This window comes from Symphalangus syndactylus, chromosome 1 (assembly GCF_028878055.3).
Source record: "Symphalangus syndactylus isolate Jambi chromosome 1, NHGRI_mSymSyn1-v2.1_pri, whole genome shotgun sequence".
Classification (NCBI taxonomy): domain Eukaryota; kingdom Metazoa; phylum Chordata; class Mammalia; order Primates; family Hylobatidae; genus Symphalangus; species Symphalangus syndactylus.
Window position 1 is genome coordinate 117,450,923 of NC_072423.2, and position 20,694 is coordinate 117,471,616.

A 20,694-nucleotide genomic window follows, 5' to 3' on the forward strand; every position below is an offset into this window, starting at 1 on the left:
ATCCAAGGAAGCATTAAGAGTTTTAGATCTGTGTTGAGATTGTTCCATTTGATTCGCAAATGACTTTTATGCGATGACATTTTGATTTAGCACTTAAAATATAACTGTCAGCTGTTATTAACAATTATCTTAATAAAATGAAATGGAAGGTAATAGATGGAGTACGTCTTGCTTCATTTTCTGTCCATACCACTTAGGACAGTCCCTAGCATATGGTAGATGCTCAGTAAATGTTTGTTTGAGTAAGTAATTTATAAATTATTTTCATATTCATTAATAAAAAGGGAGAGGTAGTACATCTTTTTTGTGCATCTGCCTAAGTTTTATCCACTACAATACCTTTGATATTATTCTAGCTTTTCTTAACAGTTACAATATTACTGTATCTTCTCAACATCATATCATCTCAATATGCTGATCAGTTTTAATTTGAAGGATAATGAAGGATTTCTCTATTTGTAAACCAGTAGATAAATAACAGGGCTTGTCTCTAGGGAGAATACTTTAAGATGGTAGAGGGGTGCAGAGCAGGAATGGATGGAAGATCTTTTCTGTATATTCTTTGTCTTTATTTTTTAAAACTATGTATATACATTACTTTCTCAAATGAAAGAAATTTTACCCATGTTAAAAGAAAAAAAAAAACTCTTGTATCTGCCCATTGTGGAGATATGCCTGCATTGAATAGTACAGGGAAATTACTTATTGATCAGCAAATTGCTTATTGATTGGCAAGGTTTGCTATGTTTTCTTTCTTCTTTCAAAATACATGTTATGGTCATGCATGAATTCAAGGATAGTCTTCATTTTCTTTGAGCAGTTAATCTTAGGCTATCTCATTATTTTAATGTTTATTAGTGGTATAGCTTGCTCATACTAAGTTCCACAAAGTGATCTAACTCAAGATTTCCTGGGAAGGTGGTGAAGTAAGGGAAAAAACCAATAAAAACTGCAAAGAAAAAGGAAACTAAGGAGAAAACTCCATAAACCAAGAAAAGGAAAAGTAAGAAGAAAATGGAGCTGGCAGGGAAGTGGTGTCTGTTGCATTCTACAGGTGTTGAGAAGTTTTTATCTGATATAACGTGAAGGATAGACCAACTTCAGGAAGACACCAAGAACGAGCCAATGTCTTCCCTTCCTGAGACAATTGGTGGGATGACATGATAAATGAATTTAACAAATGCTAGTAAACCATTACAGACCCCGCCAATTGGAGATCAAAAGCAGGCCTAGAAGAGGTAGAGACTCTTTCTCCCTTAGGACTCAGTAACATTCACAGACTGGGTACATGGATATCACCAAAATCAACTGAAAACTTGGGGGCAACCTTCAGGTCTACCAACAATTATTTTTTGGAATTTTCTTTTGTTCCCCTTTGGTTTTTATTTAGACATGATTAAATACATGATAATTTTAGGGGAAAAGTAGATAAGCTAACAGAAAAAAATACTGTAAAACCCAGAGAAAACTAGTTAACATTATAAAATGACAATAATGAGCAAACAGTGTATCAAAATATATGATTCTGAAGTAAATCACATAGAATAAATATGAGATGATGGCCATGGACATTTTTGAAGAAAATAAAGCCACAGTAACTGAAAAATTATGATACTGGCACCAGAATAGACAGATAAATAGAACAGATCATAAAGTCCTTGAACTGTCAAAAGTATAGATACATACAAATTTGTAGGCCAGGTGTGGTGGCTCACACCTGTAATCCCAGCACTTTGGGAGGCCGAAGTGGGCAGATCACTAGAGGTCAGGAGTTCAAGACCAGCCTGGCCAACATGGTGAAACCCCATCTCTACTAAAAAATAAAAAAAACTTTGCCAGTTGTGGTAGCACACGCCTGTAATCCCAGCTACTCCAGAGGCTGATGCAGGAGACTGTCCTGAACCCAGAAGGCAGAGGTTGCAGTGAGCCAAGATGGCGCCATTGCACTCCAGCCTAGGCAACACAGCAAGACTTCATCTCAAAAACAAAACAAAACAAAAACAAAGGACCCCCCCCACAAATTTGTGATAGGCATTTTTTGCCAGTGGAAAAATGATTAATTAAGTATTAAATGTTGCTGGGACAAATGGCAAGCCATTTGGGGAGAGTGGATAAAGCCTCCCCTTTTTTAAAGTATACGCTGAAATGAAATTCAGTCAAGTTAAATATATGACTATAACAAATTAAAACCATAAAAGGACTGGAAAGAATTGTAGGTGAATATTTATCTGATCTTTGGGTGGGGAGACCTTGACTATAAGAATAACACCAAAGAAAGAAACTCTAAGAAAAAAAATTCACAGGTTCTTCATGCTAATGTTGTGTGTAAGGTTCAAGACCGAGAAGGAGCTATATGTCCAACATTAGATAATTGAATAAATGTTGACCCATCCTTATAATGGTATATCTTGCCACTATAAACATAAAACTGTATGTAAGTATTTATCCTTGGAAAGACAGCCGTGACATAGTGCTAAGTGAAAAGCTTATAAAGGCATATGTATAGATGTTTGCTTTTGTATAAATGGCCTGGGCGGATATAATCCAATGGTAACACCAGCAGTTTTCTCTGGCTATTAAGATTTGGGTAATTTATTTATTTTGGCTTTTCTGTGTTTCTTTCTTTTCTCCTACTATAGTGATTATATATTTAAATAATCATGTCTAGTTAAAAACCAAAGGACAAAAAAAATTCTACAAAATAATTAGTGATAATAAAATCGGAGAGAAAACTGAGCTTCAAACTCCCCTCTTGACTAGATTAGATAGATCGATTTCTTAGAAAGATTTTGGGGACCATCTGTTTTGTTGCATGATAACAGCATTTCTTTATGTGGCAACTTGAATCCGTAATGACCACAAATGCAAATTTCTTTAAACATAAAAATCAAATACATGTATTCATTCTAAAATACCACTAAAAATCATATTTTTAAATGATGATTTGTTATAGTTGATATTTGACTTATTTATACATTCATTCTTTTTAACCAGTGTTTGTTTTAATTTCTCTGAATTAAACATCAAAGAGCTGTTTTAAAATATAAATTTATTATGGAGAACCAAAGTTAGTGAATATGTCTCTTAATGAGAGCTTTGGCTAAGCCAATTAAAAACATTTACAAGTCAAAAATGTAATCAAGGAGAGATTGTTTTAGTTTATTGTCCACCAAGAAGCTTAGCTGCCAGCAAGAAAAACTCTCATTTTCTGGGGAAATGTTGCTCCTCCTGCTTTGAGCTCTGCAATGTTTTATCGACTTGGAAAAACAGCATATTAGTTTTGATAATCAAGCCTGATAAAGTCCTCTGAGCCCATCAGTTTTCTCTTGTGAGCTGACAATCTTCTAAATGTGAAAAAGGAAGAAACTGGGTGGGGGGCGGGGGCACAGGGAAGTACTGAAACTTGCAGCAAGTGGTATGACCACATGTAATCAGTCTTATATAGCCCTTTATATATATATCCTAGGTGGAAATCAATAGTCATCATTTTGCCTTTGCTTGAAATTGCTTTATACCAAAACCAAAAAGGCCTCTGTTACACCACTTTCTCTCAGTTGCACACAATATAAAAATGCTCTTTGGACCATTCCAAAACTGTATACACATGCTGGCTGGGAGGAATGAATGACTGTGTATGTTTGCTCTGAACCCTCCTCAGCCCAGCTGTGTTGTCACTTGGGCTGCACTCTCACTGTCATCACCAGGCCTCTGTCACTGACTCCAGAACTCTCCATCTTCAGAGGTTGTCATTTTCTTTGTATAGCCTTCCCCACAACCCCACCCAATAACTGCCATTTGTATAAGAATACCTCAGGATCATTCATTCATTTATTCAATATTTAAGCGCTGCTGAACATCCTATGACGTCCAGGGCAGCTCCCCACAACAAAGAATTTTCCAGTCCAAAATGTCAGCAGTGCTGAGGTTGAGAAACGCTGAGGTTGAGAAACCTTCAGTTAAATCAACTATTTTCTTCAGCATGTCTAGGAACTGTATTGGGCATAAAGTGATAGAGGATTTCTTTCCTCGCATTCTGGTAAATTGGCACATGAGAAAAGTCAACAAATAACAAGTAATGACAGTGGCATGTGGGAGAGGCGCGTGTGGCACTGAGGGCACAGGGGTGGTCATGCTCTCTCTGACTGTGCCTGTGGGGCTCAGAGCATTCCAGACCTACTTTATCATGGTAGAGGAGCAAGTAGAGTGACGTGGCAGGAGCCTAGCAGTGAGGAAGAACGTGGCTTATGACATCCAGGAGGAGAGCATAGACGGCGCTGGGCATGGAATCAGGCCAGCAAAGCGGACAGTGTCTTGTCATGAGAGATCCAATACTGGGCACTGATCACATTTAAAAGAGACCAGAGAGACATAATCAAATGCTGTGCATGAATTTTGACTAGATTCTGTCTAGTAGGAAAACAGCTATAAAAAAAAAGACATTTTGGGCCAAAAATCTTCCAGAGAGGATTTCACAACACACTGATTTGCCAAGATTAGTTTTGTGAATGATTTCTCTCCACTTATTATTTTGAAATTTTCAAATATACAGAAATGCTAAAAAAGTTCAGTGAATAGTTGTATGCCTTTAACCCAAATTCTGTAATTGTCATTCGTATTTATCATTTTGCTTGTATTTGCTTTATTTTTATGTATATACATGCACATACAGACACATACAGATAAAAACACAACTTTTTTAAAAATGAACTTCTTGAAAGTAAGGTCCAGACATCAAGGCAATTTACCCTAAATATTTCAGCATACATCTCCTAAGAATAAGGATAGTCTCCTATTTAATCCTATTGCCATTATCACATTATGAAAATTAACAAGAATTTCAGAATTTCCTCTAAAATCTGGTCTGTATTTACATTTCCCCAATTGTCTTCCAAAATTTTTTATAGCAGTTTTTCCTCCTACATCAAAGAGGAAGAACCAGTCAAAATTCATTGCATTTGGTGGTTATGCCTGTTTGGTCTCTCTCTCTCTCTCTCTTTTTTTTTGGCTAGTCAAGTGCAGTAGTGAGAAGGGTGGGGAAAGAGTGGAACAAAGGAATTCGATCTGTAACTGACTGTGAACAATCAATTGAGATAACTTACTGTGATAACTTCAGACCCTCCTTTTTGGTCTCTTTTAAACTTGAACAGTCCTATCACCCTTTCCCCCTACCCACCTTATCAGTGACTTTTTTTCATTTTAAGAATTTTAAGAGTTTTTTTAAAAAAATTTACATACAGGAAAAGTCATACTTTTTATTGTAAAGATCTGTGTGTTTTTATATTAATTCATGTAATAATAATCAAAACTAAAAAATAGAACAGTTTCATCCTCCTTTCCAAATTTCCCTTCCTTGTCAAACTCTCTCCCTACCCTTAACCACTAATCTGTTCTCTCTCCCTACAAGTTTTGCCTTTCTCAGAGTATCATATAAATGGAATAATATAGTACATAGGCTCTTAAGTCTGTTTTTTTTTTTCACTTAGCAAAATGTATTTGAGATTCATCCATGTTATTGCATTTATCAATAGTTTGTTCCTTTTTTTTTGCTGAGTAGTGTACCATCGTGTGGATATACCACAGCTTGTTTTTCCATTCTGTAGAAGAGGAATATTTTGATTTTTTTCCAGCCTTTGTGATTTTCAATAGAGCTGCCATAAACATTTGACCTGTTTTTCATCCATTTATTTGTGATCTTCATTAATAAAGTAGCCATGACATTAATTTTTGAAGAGGCAAGGTCAGCTTTCCTGTAGATTGTTCCACAGTGTGGATCTGATTGTTTCCTATGATGTTTTGTTTCATTTTTCTTAAAAAGAAATATTTTTGAGAGATGAGGTCTCACTGTGTCACTCAGGCTGGAGTGCAGTGGCACTATCATGGCTTACTGCAGCCTCAAACTCCTGGGCTCAAGTGATCCTCCTGCCTCAGCCTCTTGAGTAGCATGTCCAGCTTGCTTTGTTTTCTTTTTCTTTCTTTTTTAAATACTTGCTCCTCTGTCACTATATTATATTGGAAGTTGTGTCTAGAAGCTTGGGATTTCATCATAATATGGGAGTACCTATGGGAGTGTATCATTTGTAGGAATGTCTTCAAGAAAACTGGTTACACGTGGAATTTAACACCCTTGATGTTCACGCAGACACCCTGAACACTCATCCTCTGCGGCAGAGGGACATGATGAGGTTTTGGATCAAGAGTAGAAAATCTAGACTTGCAAGGAATATTCAATTTCCTAAGCATTGAATTTTAAAACTTTGTCTCTTCCTCAATATGAGACATTTTATGGCAAGCAAGTAAGGAAAAAATAAATGTTTTATTTATACTTGATTTTTTTCCTAATATTTCTGTTTTAATTGGATATACTTTTTCTGTTAGTTAAAACTGGGGTTGAGTGTTTGATGTTTCTATAAATAGGTTTCCAACTGGGGGAAAGTGTTTTCTAAATATTTTCTGGGTCACCACAGCAGTGTTATGTAAGAGAAGAAATCATTATAGCATCCTTCTAAAAATACTTTAATGGAAAATTATTCTACAATCAGACTATATCTGTTTAATGATGTAACATTAAACAGTCTTGATTTACAATGTAATTTATAAATTTATAAACTTAATTTTTTTAGAGCAGTCTTAGTTTTATAGAAAAATTATGCAGAAAGTAGAATTACCATATATTGGCCAAGAGTGGTGGTGCACACCTGTAATCCCAGCACTTTGGGAAGCAGAGGCAGGTGGATCATTTGAGTTCAGGAGCTTGAGATTAGCCTGGCAACATGGTAAAAACCACTCTCTATAAAAATCACAAAATTAGCTGACATGTGGTGTGGTGACATGTGGCTGTTTTCCCAGCTACTCAGGAAGCTGAGGTGAGAGGATTGCTTGAGCCCAGGAGGTCGAGGCTACAATATGCCAAGATTGCATTATTGCACTCCAGCCTGGATGACAAAGTGAAACTCTGCCTCTAAATAAATAAATAAATAAATAAATAAATAAATAAATAAATAGAAGAATTACCAGGCTGAGGCGGGCAGATCATGAGGTCAGGAGATCGAGACCACGGTGAAACCCTGTCTCTACTAAAAATACAAAAAATTAGCTGGGCGCGCCTGTAGTCCCAGCTACTTGGGAGGCTGAGGCAGGAGAATAGCATGAACCTGGGAGGCGGAGCTTGCAGTGAGCCAAGATCGCGCCACTGCACTCCAGCCTGGGTGACAGAGCGAGTGAGACTCCGTCTCAAAAAAAAAAAACAAAAACAAAAACAAAAGAATTACCATGTATCTCCGATACTCCCCATAGCCCAAACAGGTTCCTCTGATCTTTTCACTGTCTCTATAGTTTTGCTTTTTCCAGAATGTTGGAATCATTTAGTAGGTAGCCTTTTCAGACCTGCTCCTTTTACTTAGCAGTATCCATTTAAGATTTCTCTATGTCTTTTCATGGTTTGATAGGTCATTTCTTCTTACCACTGAGTAATATGTCATTATATAACTATACAACAGTTTATCCATTTATTTACTGAAATTCTAGTTGCTTCCAATTTGGGCAATTATGAATAAAACTGTTATAAAGTAGAATGTAGTTTTTAAAATACAACTCCAATTGTTGATACTTCTCTGAAGTTCAACATCGTCTGCATTTGTTAAGCTTTACATTGACTATTTACCCACAGTATGTCCAAGAATGTTTCCTCATGGCACTAGCCATCACAAAAGCAGATGATCAAATTCCTTGCCTCATGGAGCTTCCTGTCTATCTAAGAAAGAGCTGGATTACATTTAAAATATATGTTTGTGGGACGGGCGCGGTGGCTCAAGCCTATAATCCCAAAACTTTGGGAGGCCGAGGCGGGCGGATCATGAGGTCAGGAGATCAAGACCATCCTGGTTAACACGGTGAAACCCCATCTCTACTAAAAATACAAAAAAATTAGCTGGGCGCGATGGCAGTCGCCTGTAGTCCCAGCTATTCGGGAGGCTGAGGCAGGAGAATGGTGTGAGCCCAGGAGGCGGAGCTTGCAGTGAGATGAGATCGCGCCACTGCACTCTAGCCTGGCGACAGAGCAAGACTCCGTCTCAAAAAAAAAAAAAAAAAAAAATATATATATATATATATGTTTGTGGGTGTGCGGAATTAATGTATATACAGACATATATGACCCTCTACAAAAACTTTTAAAGACTCTAGTCATTAGAAGAAGATTAAACACTGAGTATAGAAGTATGTTTAAGAATAATGGGAGACTGAAGGACATGGACTTCCTTAGTGGGCGTGTTCTGGAGAAGAAACCTTTGACTCTGATACCTGTGCAATGACCACCATGCATCTCTTATTTAGGGTAGCTTCATTTATAAAGGTAAAAGCACTGGTTCTTGGCACTTCCAGAAGCCTTCAGAATTTTCACTCCTAACAGTGCAATTAATGAAACAACTGAACAGGACCTAGAATATTATAAAAGAGAATAGTGAAAGATTCTTGACAGGTTATGTGCCTTCAAGTCCTGTTAATTTGATGAATCAGTAGGAGATGAAATCAATATAAACCTGAAGGAATTGTCAGTGGGGCAAATCACTAAAAGCAGCTGATTAGGCCAGGCACGGTGGCTCACGCCTGTAATCTCAGCACTTTGGGAGGCCAATGTGGGTGGATCACGAGGTCAGGAGTTCGAGACCAGCCTGGCCAACATGGTGAAACCCCATCTCTACTAAAGATACAAAAAGAAATTAGCCGGGCATGGTGGTGCGCGCCTGTAATTCCAGCTACTCTGGAGGCTGAGGCAGGAGAATCGCTTGAACCTGGGAGGCGGAGGTTGCAGTGAGCCAAGATTGTGCCATTGCACCGTAGCCTGAGTGACAGGACAAGACTGTGTCTCAAAAAAAAAAAAAAAAAGAAGAAGAAAAGCAGCTAATTGATGTAGGATTGAAAATCCAGCCAGGCATGGTGGCTCACACCTGTAATCCCAGTACTTTGGGAAGCTGAGGTGGACGGATCACGAGGTCAGGAGATTGAGACCATCCTGGCTAACACAGTGAAACCCTGTCTTTACTAAAAGTACAAAAACTTAGCCGGCCTTGCTGGCATGCACCTGTAGCCCCAGCTACTCAGGAGGCTGAGGCAGGAGAATCGCTAGAACCCAGGAGGAGGAGGTTGCAGTGAGCCGAGATTGCGCCACTGCACTCCAGCCTGGGCGACAGAGTGAGACTCTGTCTCAAAAAAAAAAAAAAAAAAAAAAAAAAAAAAAAAAAAAAAAAAAAAAAAAAAAAAAAAAAAAAAGAAAACCCACTGAGATGTTTAGGGGAGATTTGAGTTACTACCACCACAGTCTGACCTGAGATTGTTTAGTTTGAAGCCTGGATGCATTCATGAAAACAGGTGAAACATTAGGTGCTGTGGGAACTTTGTAAAGCTTGATTTACATTTAAAGTTTATGTGAGCTCCAGAAATCCTGAAAATTCACTCTTTCTTTCTACAGTCCTAGAAAGCCATGTACACACATACCAGGCACATGGTGACAGTTCTTCCACTGGTGCAGCCTTTGCTCTGTCACTCTTTGACTCCTTCACAGGAAGCTTCCATTCTTCCAGGGCTCTTTCTGTTACAGGAAGGTGTTTTGGGTCAGAGATAATCCTTTCAGCGTTTCCCAAGGGCCCATGTGCCAATACTGTGCTGCACACTGGGGATGCCATGGTGATTGAAATAGTTGTGGAAATTATGAAACCAACTTGTAGGGTAGACCACTTTGTGAAATCCTTAAGGATTACCCACCTACCAGCATTGTGCCCACAGCAATTTTTTAAACACATAAGAAATCACTGCTAAAAATTATTAGACATTATGGCCAAAGTAGGAAAGTAATTTTGCTATGAAAGGAAAATAGCTAGTGGATTGAAAGGATTTATAATTAAAGCTTAAAATATGACCTAGATGCACACATTATACAACCCCAGGCACCACAAAAAAGTACTTATGCTCAATGCTAAGAACTCCGTCACTGTGATGAAAGCTAAATAAAGTGTCAGTGTTTTTCCATGTAGTTTCATAGCTATAAATTGAGTGGAAAACTCTAAATTTGTTTGTATTTTCTTTTAATTGTCTTTACAATTTGGTTTGTGAATCTCTCTGACACTGTATTTATTACTGTTGCAGTTAAAATTAGAAGAGTTAAGGAAGGATCACTGCATTATACCTTATGCACTATTCTTCATCAGCTTTCTTGAAGTATAATTTACATACAATAAAGAGGACCCATTTTAAATGTTCAGCTTGATAGGTCTTAACAATTGTATACATCCAAAATCACCACCACAAGAAGATTTAGAACATTTCTATCACTCTGGAAAGTTTCCTCCTCCCCTCTGCAATCAGTCCCTCCTACTCCCCAGCGCAGGCTATCACTGAAGTGCTTTCTTGTCACTACAGATGACAATGGCCTGTTACAGAAATTCGTATAGATGGAATAACATAATAAGTATTCTTTATATCTGGCTTTTTATTTAGCATAATGCTTTTGAGATTCATCCATGTCATTGCGTGTAGTTTGTTTCTTTATACTGCTAAATATTTATTCCATTGTATGAATATACCATAGATGTCTTATCCATTCACCCATTAATGGAACATTTGGGTTGTTTCCACATTTTTACCGTTATGAATGAGGCAGCAGTGAACATTCTTATACCCATTTCTCATGTGCATATGTCTTTATTTCTCTTGGGTAAATACTTCAGTGGAATGACTGAGTCTTATGATAAGTATATATTTAACTTTATAAGAAATTTTCTAACTGTTTTCTAGAGTAGTTTTAACATTTTACATAAACTTCAACCAGCAATGATTGAGAGTTCCAGTTGTTCTAAATCCTTGCAAATATTTGCCATTGTCAGTTTTTAGTTTTCTTAGCCATTCTGATAGATGCATTGATATTTCATTATGATTTTAGTTTGCATTTCCCTGGCAACTAATGATGCTGAACATCTCTTCATGTGTTTATTAGCATACTATTTGTGAACATTCTGTTAAAGTTTTATGCTCATTTTTGTTGCACCATCTTTTCTTTATTGAGTTTCATGTGTTCTTTACATATTCGATACACAAGTTAATTGTCAAATATAATACATACATTGCAGATATTTTCCCCAGTGTATGACTTGCTTTTTCATTTACTTAACATAATGTGTTGAAGACAAATTTTTAATTTTTGGTCAAGTACACTTTCTCATTGTGTGTTTGTAACTATTGTTTTTTTATGTCTTGTCAGAAAAATTTTTGGTTACCCTAAGGTCCTGAAGATTTTCTTCTATGAGTTTTACAGTTTTAACTGTTACATTTATACCTATGATCCATTTCAAGTTAATTTTTGTTTATAGTATGAGAGAGAGGTTAAGGTTCATTGTTTTCCTATATGAATATCCAGTTGTTACTCTAGCCATTTGTTTAAAAGACCCTTTTTTGTCATTGATTACTTTCGCACCTTGTCTACATTCATCTTGCCATATATGTGTGTCTCAATTTCAGGACTCTATTATATTCCATTTATATATCTATATTCTTACATGTTGATTACTGGTTTTTTTTTTTTTTTTGAGATGGAGTCTTGCTCTGTCACCAGGCTGGAGTGCAGTGCAGTGATCTTGGCTCACTGCAACCTCCACCTTCCAGGTTCAAGCAATTCCCCTGCCTCAGCCTCCCAAGTAGCTGGAAGTATCGGCACACACCACCACGCCTAGCTAATTTTTTGTATTTTAGTAGAGACAGGGTTTCACCATGTTGCCCGGAATGGTCTTGATCTCCTGACCTTGTGATCCACCCTCCTCAGCCTCCCAAGGGTGCTGGGATTACAGGCGTGAGCTACCATGCCCAGCCCGATTACTGTTGTTTTAACTCTTCATGTCAGATAGCGTTAGTCCTGTAACTTTGTTCTTTTTTCAAGTTGTTTTGCCGTTCTAGATTCTGTGTATTCCCAGAGGAATTTTAAAATCAGTTTGCTGATTCCTACAAAACTTTTTGAGTTTGCATTTCAGTAGATTGATTTGGAGGAGATAAACTGACATTTTAACAATATTGAATGTTCTAATTCATGAACATTGTATATCTTTCCATTTATTTAGGTCCTCTTTAATTTTTCACAACAATATTTTATAGATTTATTTGACAGAATTTTTACATATTGTATTCATCCCTAAGTATCCATTTCCAGTTTTAATTGCTGGTACAGTCATGTGCTGCATAACAACATTACAATCAATAGTGAACCATATATACAGCAGTGGTCTCATAAGATTATTTATTTATTTATTTATTTTTGAGATGAAGTCTCATCCTGTTGTCCAGGCTGGAGTGCAGTGGTGCAATCTCAGCTCACTGTAACCTCTGCCTCCCAGGTTAAATTGATTCTCTTGCCTCAGCCTCCAAGCAGCTGAGATTACAGGTGCCTGCCACCATACCTGGCTAATTTTTGTATTTTTAGTAGAGATGGGATTTCACAATACCATATTTTTACTGTACCTTTTCTATGTTTATATATATTTAGATACACAAATATTTACCATTGTGTTACAACTTGGGACAACATTTAGTATAGTAACATGCTGTACGTTTTTGTAGCCTAGGAGCAATGGGCTATACCACATGGCCTAGGTGTGTAGTAGACTGTCTAGGTTTGTGTAAATACTGTCTATGATGTTTACACTATGACAAAATCATCTAATGACACATTTCCCAGAATGTATATCCATTGTTAAGTGATGCATGACAGCAGACAGGAAGAAAATTGCTTTTTATGTTGACCTTTTATCCTGAAACTTCGCAAAATTTGCTTATTAGTGATAGTTTTATTTATATAGGGTAAAACTTAGGATTTACTCTGTACATGACCACATCATCTGCAAATAAAAACAAATTATCTTCTTCATTTATAATCCATAGGTTCTTTGTTTACTTTTCTTGCCTGATTGCACTGGTTAGGACCTCCAGCAGAATGTTGAATAGAACTAGTAAAAGTTGTCATTCTTGTTTTGTTCCTGGTTTTAAGGAAAAAGCAATTAAGTTTTTACCATTAAGTATGATGTTAGTGACTCTCTGTCTCAGTATCTTTTTAAGATTGAGGAAATTTGCCTCTATTTCCGTTTTACTGAGACTTTTTATCCTGAATGACTACTGAATTTTGTCAAAAATTTTCTGTATATATTGATATGGTGGATCATTTTTCTCCTCTATTCTGTTAATGTGTTGAATTATATTAAATAACTTTCTAATGTAAAACCAACCTTGCATTTTTTTTTATATGGGGTCTCTGTCTGTCACCCAGGCTGAAGTGCAGTGGGGCAGTTATGGCTCACTGCAACCTCAACCTCTTGGGACTCAAGTGATTCTCTCACCTCAGCCTCCCAAGTTCCTGGGACTATAGGCATGTGCCAACATGCCCGGCTAAGTTTTTAATTTTTTATAGCTACAGGGTCTTGCTGTGTTGATCAGGTTGGTCTCAGACTCCTGAATTCAAGTGATCCTCCCACCTTGGCCTCCTGAAGTGCTAGGATTACAGATGTGAGCCACCAAGCCTAGACCAACCTTGCATTTCTGAAATATATCCCACTTGGTCATATTTTATTAGAGATTGCTGGATTTGATGTTCTAATATTTTGCTACAGAATTTTACGTCTATACTAATGAGAGATATTGGTCTGTGGTGTTCTTTTCTTGAAATGTTTTTGTCAGGCTTTGGTATCAGAATAATACTGTCCTCGTGAATGTCCCCTCCTTTTTTTTTCTAAGAGAGGCTGTGTAGGATTGATGTATTAGTCTATTTTCAGGTTGCTGATAAAAACATACATTGGGCAATTTACAAAAGAAAGATGTTTAATTGGACTTACAGTTCAATATGGCTGAAGAAGCCTCATCATCATGGCGGAAGGCGAGAAAGAGCAAGTCATGTCTTACATAGATGGCAGTAGGCAAACAGAGAGAACTTGTGCAGCGGAACTCCTCACGAGACTTACTCACTATCCCGAGAACAGCATGGGAAAGACTTGCCCCCATGATTCAGTTACCTCCCACCAGATCCCTCCCACAACACATGGGAATTCAAGATGAGATTTGGGTAAGGACACAGCCAAACCATATCATTCTGTCCCTGACCCCTCCCAAATCTCACATCCTCTCATTTCAAAACCAATCATGCTTTCCCAACAGTCCCCTAAAGTCTTAGCTCATTTCAGCATTAACTCAGAAGTCCACAGTCCACTCATTCAAAACAAGGCAAGTCCCTTCCACCTATGAGTCTGTAAAATCAAAAGCAGGTCAGTTATTTCCTAGATACAGTGGGGGTACAGGCATTCGTAAATACAGCCATTCCAAATGGGAGAAATTTGCCAAAACAAAGGGGCTACAGGCCCCATGCAAGTCCAAAATCTAGCAGGGCAGTAAAATCTTAAAGCTCCAAAATGATCTCCTTTGACTCCATGTCTCACATCCAGGTAATGCTGATGCAAGAGGTAGGTACTTAGCATTGAGCATAAGTACACTTTGTGGCACCTGGGGTTGTATAATGTAAGCATCTAGGTCATGTTTTAAGCTTTAATTATAAATCCTTTCAATCCCGAAGCTATTTTCTCTTCATAGCAAAATCTCCTTTGACTCCATGTCTCACATCCAGGTAACGATGATGCAAGAGCAGCTCTGCTCCTGTGGCTTTGCAGGGTACAGCCTCCCTCCTGGCTGCTTTCAGGGGCTGGTGTTTAGTGTCTGCAGCTTTTCCAGGTGCACAGTGAAAGCTGTCAGTGGATCTGCCATTCTCAGGTCTGGGTGACAGTGGCCCTCTTTTCACAGCTCCATTAGACAGTGCTCCAGTAGAGACTCTGTGTGGGGGCTCTGACCCCACATTTCCCTTCCTCAGTGCCCTAGCAGAGGTTCTCCATGAGAGGCCCGCCCCTGCAGCAAACTTCTGCCTGGACATTGAGGCATTTCCATAGATCTTCTGAAATCTAGGCAGAGGCTCCCAAACCTCAGTTTTTTACTTCTGTGTGCTCACAGCCTCAATACCACTTGGAAGCTGCCAAGGCTTGGGGCTTGCATCCTTTGAAGCCATGGCCCGAGCTCTACATTGGCCCCTTCCAGCCACAGCTGGAGTGGCTGGGACACAGGGCACCAAGTCCCTAGGCTGCACTCAGCATGGGTACCCTGGGCCTGGCCCACGAAACCACTTTTTCCTCCTAGGCCTCCTGGCCTGTGATGGGAGGGGCTGCCTCCCATCTGACATGCTCTGGAGACATTTTCACCGTTGTCTTGGGGATTAACATTCAGCTCCTCGTTACTCATGCAAATTTCTATAGCTGGCTTGAATTTCTCCTCAGAAAATGGGATTTTCTTTTCTATCACATTGTCAGGCTGCAAATTTTCCAAACTTTTATGCTCTGCTTCCCTTATAAAAATGAGTGCTAGGCCTGGTGTGGTGGTTTACACCTGTAATCCCAGCACTTTGGGAGGCCGAGGCGGGTGGATCACCTGAGGTCAGGAGGTCGAGACCAGCCTGACCAACATGGCAAAACCCCATCTCTAGTAAAAATATAAAAAATTAGCCAGGCGTGGTGGGGTGGTGGGTGCCTATAATCCCAGTAACTCGGGAGGCTGGGGCAGGAGAATCACTGGAACGCGGGAGGCAGAGGTTGCAGTGAGCCAAGATCGTGCCGTTGTACTCCAGCCTGGGCAACAAGAGCAAACCTCTGTCTCAACAAACAAACAAAATACTGAATGCTTTCAACAGCACCCAAGTCACCTCTTGAATGCTTTGCTGCTTAGAAATTTCTTCCACCAGGCCGGGCGCAGTGCTCACGCTTGTAATCCCAGCACTTTGGGAGGCCGAGGTGGGCGGATCACGAGGTCAGGAGATTGAGACCACGGTGAAACCCCGTCTCTACTAAAAAATACAAAAAATTAGCCAGGCGTGGTGGCGGTCGCCTGTAGTCCCAGCTACTTGGAGAGGCTGAGGCAGGAGAATGGCGTGAACCCGGGAGGCGGAGCTTGCAGTGAGCCGAGATTGCGCCACTGCACTCCAGCCTGGGCGACAGTGCGAGAATCCGTCTCAAAAAAAAAAAAAAGAAATTTCTTCCACCAAATACCCTAAATCAACTCCCTCAAGCTCAAAGTTCCATGAATTTCTAGGGCAGGGGCAAAATGCCACCAGTCTCTTTGCTAAAGGATAACAAGAGTCACCTTTGCTGCAGTTCCCAACAAGTTTCTCATCTTCATCTGAGTCCACCTCAGCCTAGACCTTATTGTTCATGTCACTATCAACATTTTTGTCAAAGCCATTCAACAAGTCTCTAGGAGGTTCCAAACTTTCCCACATTTTCCAATCATCTTCTAAGCCCTCCTAACTGTTCGAATCTCTGCCTGTTACTCAGTTCCAAAATTGCTTCCACATTTTTGGGTATCTTTTCAGCAGTGCCCCATTCTACTGGTACCAGTTTACTGTATTAGTCCGTTTTCATGCTGTTGATAAAGAAATACCTGAGATTGGGCAATTTACAAAAGAAGGAGGCTTAATTGGACTTACAGTTCCACATGGCTGAGGAAGCCTCATGATCATGGCAGAAGGCAAAGAAGAGCAAGTCACATCTTACATGAATGGCAGCAGGCAAAGGGAGAGAGCTTGTGCAGGGAACTCCTCTTTTTTAAACCATCATATCTCGTGAGACTTATTCACTAACATGAGAACAGCACAGGAAAGACTTGCTCCAATGATTCAGTTACCTCCCACTGGGTCTCTCCCAGAACACATGGGAATTCAAGATGAGATTCAGGTGGGGACACAGCCAAACCATATTAATTGATAATATTTATTCCTTAAATGTTTTATATACTTTCCCAATAAAACTATCTGGGCCTGAGAAGATTTTCTGTTATGAATTCAATATCTTTAATAGATAGAGGGAGCTATTCAGATGTTCTGTTTCTTCCTGTGTCAGTTTTGGTAATTTTGTTCCTTATTTGTTTATGTCATCTAAGTTTTTAAACTTATAGGTATAAAGTTGTTCACATTATTTTCTTGTTATGGTTTTAATTTCTATAGAACATTTAATGATATCTCCTTTTTTATTCCGGATATTGGTAATTTATGTCTTTCTTCTTTTATTCTTAATTAGTTTAGCTAAAGGTTTATTAGTTTACTGATCTTTTTAAAAAACATTTGTTCTTATTGATTTTCTTCTATTGATTGATTTCTATTTTACTGATTTTTACACTTTTAATATTTTCTTCATTTTTCCTTTTTTTTTCTAGCCCCTTCTTAGTTCTATTATATGAAAGATTCTTAGATTAGATTCCTCAGCTTTTCTATTGAAGTTTTCATTTTGACAATCATATGGTAATTCCAAGAACTCTTTCTGGCTTTCGATTGTTCCTTTTCTGTGAGTGTCTGCTATTGTTGTATGAATACAAGATTTTCTTAGTTCTCCCTGAGGCTGCTGTCCTTTTTTTTAAAAAAAAAAAACCCTCTCTTCTCTTCTCAGAATTATCTCTGTTTCATCTGGATTCATTTTCTTCTTTTTTTGCCATGGGATATATGTGCATAGCTGTGTGTCTGTCTGATTTTCTTCATGAAGACTTTTCTCAAGTGTCTGGTGACTCTTGGCTGTCTGTTCATATTGAGAATTAGCCAGTAGCATGGCTGGCTCAGGCCTTCGTGATATGGGTGAGGTTTTTCAAGAGGCAAAAACTTTGCTTTATGATAGAAGACAAAGGGGAGAGGGGGAGGGTGCAGAATACACTGCCCATCCCCCAATGCCAGAATGTGGAAGGTGTTTTGAGCTCCCTTAGTCCTCCTACCTCCCACCCCAAGAAAATTCACTTAATTTGTTTAGTAAAGATCTATTTTGTGTGTGCATGTGTGGCACATGTATGTATGCATCTGAGAGTTACTTAGCTGCAGCCACTTGCACATAGGATTACAGGGAGAGATGAGCTTCCATATCACTCTTCCTACCATTATGAGGGCATTGTCCAGGTATGAAGCCTTTCCAAGGCTTTGCTGTACTGGTTGGCTTTTTCCATAGCCAAAGCCTGCCTCCATCTGGGTTCTAGGCTGTAATTTTCTACACTCAGTTTTATCATGCTATACTCTTTCATTTATTTTCTGATTTCCAGAAATCTGTAGACTTTTCCTATATGCTGATGGCCTTCTTCCCATTTCCCTCATTATTGTGGATGCCTTTTTGTTTCTTTGCTACTCTTTTGATGATCTCTCCAAATGGATATGAGAGATAAATGGAAATCTTCAACCTCCCATCTAAACCAATGCATAGCATTCTTTTTAACTTCTTTATATAGTAGTTTATAATTTTCCTGATTCCTAATCCCATGCTGCCATTTACTGGTTTGTGACCCTGAGTAACTTGTTTAACTTCTCTGTGCCTGTTTTTTAAAATAGAGATAACAGTAGTACCCATGTCATAGGATTGTTGTAAGTACTAAATGAATTATTATATACAAAGCCCTTAGAATAACTTATAACATAAATAAGCCCTATATAAATGCTTTCTGTATCATGGTTAGGTTGTGGTCTAATTGTGTAATTGTGCATGCTTACGCTGGCTGGCTCTGCATTCCACATTTGTGTGTTACAACAATGCTGTGGTGGGTGTCTCTGCTTAGTGTTCATGCTCTTGGTGTGTTGTAAGAATTTTTCCACAAAAGGTAGAAGTTGCTGGAGGGAAGCATGAGTATATTCTAGATTTTCATGGAGACACCAGATTACTTTCTTTGCCCTCCAGCCAACTGTGGATGTGAGAATTCTCAATGGTTTTCATCTTTTTTTCCAAGCTGATGGACAAATAGGGATGGATAATACACTTTGATCCCTCAGCTGCAGAGCTATAAAATAAACAGGTTAAATTAAATTTGTACTTAGAACTCCTAATAATCATGAGCTGTAGACAAGGCTCACCTCACTCACAGGAGTGTGTACCTGAAGGAGGGCAGGGGCAGCTGGGATGGGCCACTGAGGAGTAGCTCAGCTGTCAGGGCCAACCATGATGGTGGAAGTGTTAAAACTAACCCGCCAGCCTAGAGCTCAGTCCCTGCTGCCATGGTCGAGCCCTCACTAACTCCTACCATCTGAGGCACAAAAAGCACTTTCCCCCTTGAATGGTTGGAGGCCTGAGCAGAAGCTCCAGACAGGCACTGGCAGGAAGCACTCACTAGCTCTGGGCCAGTGGGAAGCACCTACCTCAGGAGGGTTCCACTCAGAAACTGGCAGCTCCATCATGCCTCTTAGCCATGTCACCTCCTGGCCACGTTCTCCTCACTCTGCACTTGGAGCTTCCTCTCCACAAGTCATTCTTCTACTGGCAGATATTTCCGTGAGACCTCTGAAACCTTGTTTCATTGCCAGCAAGCCCTCCTTCACCCTTAGCCTCTTCACAGAAGACTACTATGGCCCTCTCTCTGATAATACCACCTTGTTTGTTACTTACTACATTGGACGATGCTCAGTTTGGTTATCCTCCATTTACTAGGGAAGTGCATCAGGTAGAAATGGGATCTGAGCACTGACTGGTCCTTTTCCTTCAACAACACCAAATCCTGGAGCAAGTTGTGGCTACCGAAAGAAGAGAACAAAAGATAAAAACAACTTAGTGGCAGGAGGTGGGGTGGTGGTGGTTGGACAGAAAGCGAGTCAGGAAAAAAAAATTGAGAAGTGCCACCCTATGAGAGTGACACATGCGGCTAGCTATTGCTTTTAGAGCCCACCTAATGGCATTAAACAGTGCTGCCTTTCTGTTCTCATGTATTTATGTTCCACCTGGTTACACATAACTCAAGCGGCTCAGAGACTGTTTCACTGTTGTAGAGACATTGATTTGGAAGCTCGTGGCATATAAGAAATCGGTTTAATCATCATCCTCAGCAAAGTAACACAGGAACAGAAAACCAAACACTGCATATTCTCACTTATAAGTGGGAGCTGAACAATGAGAACACATGGACACAGGGAGGGGAATATCACACACCCGGGCCTGTCCAGGGGTAGGGGGAAAGGGGAGCGAGAGCATTAGGACAAATCCCTAATGTATGCAGAGCTTAAAACCTAGATAATGAGTTGATAGGTGCAGCAAACCACTATGGCATGTGTATACCCGTATAACAAACCTGCACGTTCAGTACATGTATCCCAGAACTTAAAGTAAAAAAGAAAAAAAAGAAGTTGGTTTAAGCCTAATGGGAGATTGAAAGCTCTCTGCATTTCTTGTCTATGGCATCTTCATTTGATGTTAATAGGAATTTGTAATGCATAAGAGAATTCACGTAGAAATATTTCCTGTGTAGAAATATTTTCAGAATATTTTATTGTTATGGTAAGTAAAAGGATGTGGAGGAATTTGATGGAGAAAATCAAATTATTTCAGCTTAAATTTAAAAACTTTGCAGGGCAACATGATCTTATTGCTAGAAACATCCTTCCAAGAAGGAAAAAAACAGGTATCTTGGATTCTTTGTTAAACTTGTCCTTAGAACAGATTTTTACAAAGTGTGTCTGTCTTTAAGGAGATTCATCTGTGGGGTGCTATAAGGATCTTTTTGCACAGTGGTCTCCATTGTAAAGGGTCTCTTGACTAGGACACCGGGGTCAGCATTTATAACAAGCCTTCAGGGTTTTAATATTTTTTACAAATGACAGAGATTACATATAGCACAGTGGGGATATGT

At 39.1% G+C, this 20,694-nt stretch overlaps 1 protein-coding gene across 7 annotated transcripts in view; it reads left to right on the forward strand.

Moving 5' to 3' along the window:
• The window catches only part of ANO10 (anoctamin 10), a 268,035-nt gene that overhangs the window by 155,270 nt on the left and 92,071 nt on the right, over positions 1-20,694 (forward strand). The window lies entirely within an intron of this gene.